The sequence below is a fragment of the Mandrillus leucophaeus genome, unplaced genomic scaffold, assembly GCF_000951045.1.
Source record: "Mandrillus leucophaeus isolate KB7577 unplaced genomic scaffold, Mleu.le_1.0 Scaffold354, whole genome shotgun sequence".
In the NCBI taxonomy this organism is placed as follows: Eukaryota; Metazoa; Chordata; class Mammalia; order Primates; family Cercopithecidae; genus Mandrillus; species Mandrillus leucophaeus.
Genome location: NW_012103743.1, coordinates 134,870 through 141,728, shown reverse-complemented (window position 1 = coordinate 141,728; position 6,859 = coordinate 134,870).

Sequence of the window (6,859 nt, the reverse complement as noted above, 5' to 3'; positions counted from 1 at the left end):
ATTAAAAGAGAAAAGTCACTAATCAAAGAAACAACTACTATCCACAATGAACAGCGACAGTAAACCCTGGAAATGGAGGAGAATTTGATTTCTAGAGTTGGTACATTATAATATGAAAAATATTCAGTTTTAAACAAAAATTATGTGGTGTTAAAAAAAAAAGTTCTCAAATAAGAAACTATGGCCCACTCACAGGAAAAAAATAAACAGGAATTGTCCTAAAAGAAGCCCAGATATTGGACTTACTAGTGAAATATTTAAAATCAACTTTAAAAGATAAGGGCAAAGAACTAAGGAAACTATGGACAAAGAACTAGAGGAAACTAGGAGAACAATGTATTACCAAACACAATATCAATAAAGGGATGGGAATTAGAAAAAGACACCAAATAGAAATTTTATATTATAGGTAAATGGCACATTTTTTGTTCTTGACTTACTAGTCTAATGTAACTTCTAACATCTACCCCTTTAAAAAGAATTGTAAAACCACAAAATACTCTATTAAACCCTCTACTATAATTTGTTTTATTATTTTCATACATTTTAAATTTTACTTATACTTAAGACTGCATGATACATAACTATAACTGGGGAGTCAGCATTCATTTTATTGCTATCTTTAATATTTTTGTTTTTCTTCATTTTTTTTTAGATCTCCTTGTTTCTGCTGGGACCTTTCCTCCTTTGTCTCAGGAAATTTCTTTAATATTTGTTTAAGGATAGGTGTGTTGAGTAAATGTCTTCATTCATCTTTGTTTGGAAGGATATTTTCAGTACTTTTAGTGTCCACAATTTGTAGTTATAGTTTTTATTCTCTTAAAATATTATTCCCTTGTCTTTTGGATTCGTGTTGAAATGTGTCAGCAGTCAGGAATGAATGTTGAAAGCAATTTGTTTTTCTGTTAACTACTTTAATTATTTTTCTTTGTCTTTGGTTTTTAGTGGTTGAATTGTGGTGTGCTAAAGTCTAGTTTTCTGTATATTTATTGTGATGGGTTCAAAAGTTTTTTATGGGGATTTATTAGTTCTTATGGGGCTAATAAGACATACCTAGACTGGGTAATTTATAAAGAAAAAGAGGTTTAATGAACTCACAGTTCCACATGGCTGGGGAGGCTTCACAATCGTGGTGGCAGGCAAAGGAGAAGCAAAGGCATGTCTTACATGGCAGCAGACAAGACAGCATGTGCAGGGGAATGCCATTTATAAAACCATCAGATCCTGTGAGACTTTTTAAAATTATTATTATTATTTTTTGAGATGAAGTCTTGCTCTGTCGCCCAGGCTGGAGGGCAGTGGCATGATCTCGGCTCACTGCAAACTTCACCTCCCAGATTCAAGTGATTCTCCTGCCTTAGCCTCCTGAGTAGCTGGGACTACAAGTGCACACCACCACACCTGGCTAAATTTTTTTTTGTATTTTTAGTAGCGACAGGGTTTCATCGTGTTAGCCAGGATGGTCTCGATCTCCTGATCTCATGATCCACCTGCCTCGGCCTCCCAAAGTGCGGGGATTACAGGCGTGAGCCATCACGCCTGGCTCGTGAGACTTATTCACTATCACGAGAACAGCATTGGAAAGACCCCCACCCTACTCCGACCCGATTCAATTACCTCCCACTGGGTCCCACCCATGACATATAGGAATTATGGGAGCTACAATTCAAAATGAGATTTGGGTGGGGACACAGACAAACCATATCATGGGGGGTGTTGCTTTTGTCAGTTTTTGGAAAACTGTCAGCCATTGTCTCATGAACTTTTTTTCCTTTCCTCTTTCTGAACTTCAATTACATATATTTTCTATCTTTTGAATATGTTCCAACATCTTGTATGCTCTTTTTCACATTTTTCATTGTTATTTCTCACCAGGCTTTAATTTATCTGTCTCTTTTCATCCTCCCTACCCTTTGCACTATTCTACTCTCTACCTCCATGAGGTCACATTTTCAAACTTCTCCATATGAGTGAGAACGTGCAATATTTGTCTTTCTGTGCTTGGATTATTTCACTTAACACAGTTTCCTCCAGGCTCATTCATGTTGCTGCAAATGACAGAATTTCATTCCTTTTTATGGCTAAATGATGTTCCTTTGTGTGTGTATACCACATTTTCTTTATCCATTCGTATGCTGATGGACACCTGGATTGATGCCATATTTTGGCTACTGTGAATGATGCTGCAATAAACATGGGAGGACAGACATGTTTTTGTCATCCTGATTTATTTTGGATATATACTAACAATAAGATTGCTAGATCATATGATATTTCTGTTCTTAGTTTTTTGGGGAATTTACATGTTTCTGCAACAAGGTTTATTACTAGACATTCTATAGAATTGCAATAATGCCAGTAAGACGCTCTTGAAAGGACACTTGCCAAGTAATGGCATCTTCACCAACGAACCAGTGATGATTCTGGCTTTGATGCTCTGAAACCCATGAACTGTGTTTCTAAGCAGCTTAGATGAATCTTTCTCTTTTTAACCAAATACAAGCTTCCCTTTACGCTTCCCTCATTGGATGTACCAGTTCATGCACCCCTGGTTGTAATCCTCATTTCTCATTTCTGAATGAACTCAATGTAGTTGGACATTTCTCTAATGTCACAGAAATCTCAGTACTCTTTAAAAAAATTTCAGTAAGTTTTTGGGGGAATGAGTGGAGTTTTCTTACATGAATATTTTCTTTAATGGTGATTTCTGAGATTTTGGTGCACCTATTACCTGAGCAGTGTACATTGTACTCAGTGTGTAGTCTTTACTCCCTTCCACCCCTCCCACCCTTTCCCTTGAGTCTCCCCATTGAATTAGATTGGTGCAAAAATAATTGCGGGTTTTGCCATTAAAAGGGGATTTTGATGGCAAATAATGGTAAAACCCATACTTATTTTTGCACCAACCTAATATTATTCTTATGCTTTTGCATCCTTATAGTTTAGCTCCCACTTATGAGTGACAACATACGATGTTTGGTTTTCCATTCCTAAGTTGCTTCAGTTAGAATAATGATCTCCAGTTCCATCCAGGTTGCTGCAAACGCCATTATTCCATTCCTTTTTGTGGCTGAGTAATATATATATATATATAATATACACACATATACACACTATATATATACTACTCATATGTGTGTATATATATATACACACATACACACCATGGAATACTACTCACATACTACTATATATACATATATACATATATATGCATATATTATATGTGTTTAAGTCCTTGATGTATATATGTGTTTATGTCCTTGATCCATCTTGAGTTGATTTTTGTATAAGGTGAGAGATGAGGATCTAGTTTCATTTTTCTACAAGTGGCTTGCCAATGATCCCAGCATGATTTGTTGAATAGGGTGTCCTTTCCCCACTTTATGTTTTTGTTTCCTTTGTGAAAGATCAGTTGACTGTAAGTATTTGGCTTTATTTCTGGGTTCTCTATTGTTTCCTTGGTCTATATGCCTGTTTTTACACCAGTACCATACTGTTTTGGTGACTGTGGCCTTATAGTACAGTTTGAAGTCAGGTAATGTAATTTCTCCAGATTTGTTCTTTTTACTTAGCTTTGCTTTGGCTCTGTGTGCTCTTTTTTTGGTTCCATATGAATTTTAGGATTGTTTTATCTAGTTCTGTAAAGAATGATGGTGGTATTTTAATGGAAATTTCATTGAATGTGTAGATTACTTTGGACAGTATGGTCATTTTCACAATGTTGATTCTCATGCGCATGGGATGTGTTTCCATTTGTTTGTGTCATCTATGATTTCTTTCAGAAGGGTTTTGTAGTTTTCCTTGTAGAGGTCTTTCATGTCCTTACTTACGTATATTCCTAAGTATTTTATTAATTTATTCCTTTTGCAGCTATTATAAAAGGGATTGAGTTCTTGATTTGATTCTCAGCTGGTCTCTCTTGGTGTATAACAGGGCTACTGATTTATGTACATTAATTTTCCATCCTGAAACTTTGCTGAATTTATTTACCAGTTCTAGGAACTTTTTTGATGGGTCTTTAGGGTTTTCTAGGTATACAATCATATCATCAGCAAACAGTGATAGTTTGACTTCCTCTTTACTTATTCGGATGCCCTTTATTTCTTTCTCTTGTCTGATTGCTCTGGCTAGGACTTCCAGTAATATGTTGAATAGAAGTGGTGAAAGTGGGCATCCTTGTTTTGTTCCAGTTCTCAGGGGGAATGCTTTCAGCTTTGCCCTGTTCAGTGTAATGTTGGCTGTAGGTTTGTCTTAGATGGCTTTTATTACCTTAAGGTATGTCACTTGTGTTTCAATTCTGCTGAGGGTTTTAATCATAAAGGATACTAGATTTTGTCAACTGCATTTTGTGCATCTGTTGAGATAATCATGTGATTTTTGTTTTTGATTCTGTTTATTGGTGTATCACATTTATTGATTTATGTATGTTAAACCATACCTGCATCCCTGGTATAAAACCCACTTGATCATGGGGGATTTTCTTTTTGATGTGCTGTTTGATTCAGTTAGCTAGTATTTTGTTGAGTATTTTTGCAGCTATATAGGGATATTGGTCTGTAGTATTTTTTTTTTGTTGTTGTTATGTTCTTTCCTGGTTTTGGTATTAGGCTTCACAGAATGATTTAGGGAGGATTCCCATTTTTCTATCTTTTGGAATAGTGTCAGTAAGAATTGGTACCAATTCTTCTTTGAATGTCTGATAGAATTCAGCTGTGAATTCGTCTGTTCCTGGACTTTCATTGTTAGTAATTTTTTAATTATCATTTTAATCTTGCTGCTTGTTATTGGTCTGTTCAGAGTCTCTATTTTTTCCTGATTTAATATAGGAGGGTTATATATTTCCAAAAATTTATTCAGCTTCTCTAGGTTTTCTAGTTTATGGTTGTAAAGGTGTTAATAGTAGCCTTGAATAATCTTTTGTATTTCTGTGGTATCAGTTGTAATATCTCCCATTTCATTTCTAATTGAGCTTATTTGGATCTTCTCTCTTATTTTCTTGGTTAATTTTGCTAATTGTCTTTCAATTCTATTTACCTTTTCAAATAACCAGCTTTTTGTTTCATTTATCTTTTGTATATTTTTGCTTCGATTTCATTTGGTTCTGCTCTGATCTTGGTTATTTCTTTTCTTCTGCTGGGTTTGGGTTTGGGTTGTTATTTTTCTCCAGTTACATGAGGTGTGACCTTAGATTGTCTATTTGTGCTCTTTCAGACTTTTCAATGTAGGCATTTAATGCTATAAACGCTCCTTTTATCACTGCTTTTGCTGTTTCCCTGAGGGTTTGATAGATTTTTTTGCTATTATCATTTAGTTCAAATAATTTTTAAATTTCTATCTTGATTTCATTGCTGGCCCAGTGATCATCCAAGAGTGGGTTATTTAATTACCATGTATTTGCATGGTTTTGAGGATTTCTTTTGGAGTTGATTTTCAATTTTATTCCACCATGGTCTGAGAGAATACTTGTTATAATTTCGATTTTCTTAAATCTACTGAGACTTGTTTTGTGGTCTATCATTTGGTCTTTCTTGGAGAATGTACCACATGCTGAAGAACAGAACATATATTCTGCAATTGTTGGGTAGAATGTTCTGTAAACGTGTGTTAAGTCCATTTGTTCTAGGGTATAGTTTAAGTCCATTGTTCCTTTGTTAACTTTCTGTCTTGATGACCTGTCTAGTGCTGCCAGTATAGTGTTAAAGTCCCCCACTATTACTGTGCTGCCATCTATCTAATTCCTTAGGTCTAGTAGTAATTGCTTTATACATTTGGGAGCTCTAGTGTTAGGTGCGTGTATGTTTAGAATTGTCATATTTTCCTTTTATCATTATATAATGTCCTTCTTTGTCTTTTTAAACTGCTGTTGCTTTAAAGTTTGTTTTATCTGATATAAGAATAGCTGATATTCCCTGCTTTTGGTGTCCATTCGCATAGAATAGCTTTTTCCACCCCTTTACCTTAAGTGTATGTGAGTCCTTATGTGGCAGATGAATCTCTTGAAGACAGCACATACTTGGCTGGTGAATTCCTATCCATTCTGCCATTCTGTATCTTTTAAATGGAGCATTTAGACTATTTAGAGTCAACATTAGTATTGAGAGGTGAGGTGTTATTCTATTCATCTTTCTATTTGTTGCCTGAAATCCTCGTTTTGTTTTTTTTTTAAATTGTGTTGTTGTTTAGTAGGTCCTATGAGATTTATGCTTTAAGGAGATTCTATTTTGGTGTATTTTTAGAATTTGTTTCAAGATTTAGAGCTACTTTTAGTAGTTCTTGTAGTGCTGGCTTGGTAGTGGTGAATTCTGTCAGCATTTCTTTGTTTGAAAAAGACTGTATTTTTCCTTCATTTGTGAATCTTAGTTTCACTGGATACAAAATTCTTGACTGATAATTATTTTGTTTATGGGGGCTAAAAATAGGACCCCAAACTCTTGTAGCTTGTAGAGTATCTCTGAGAAATCAGCTCTTTTAGTCTGATAGGTTTTCCTTTATAGATTACATGATGCTTTTGCCTCACAGCTCTTAAGAATATTTCCATCAATACTGATATTGCTGGAACGTATCTCAAAATAATAAGAGCTATTTATGACAAACCCACAGCCAATATCATACTGAATGGGCAAAAACTGGAAGCATTCCCCTTGAAAATTGGCATGAGACAGGGATGCCCTCTCTCACCACTCCTCTTCAACATAGTGTTGGAAGTTCTGGCTAGGGCAATCAGGCAAGAGAAAGAAATAAAGCATATTCAGTTAGGAAAAGAAGAAGTCAAATTGTCCCTCTTTGCAGATGACATGATTGTATATTTAGAAAACCTCATCATCTCAGCCCAAAATCTCCTTAAGCTGATAAGCAA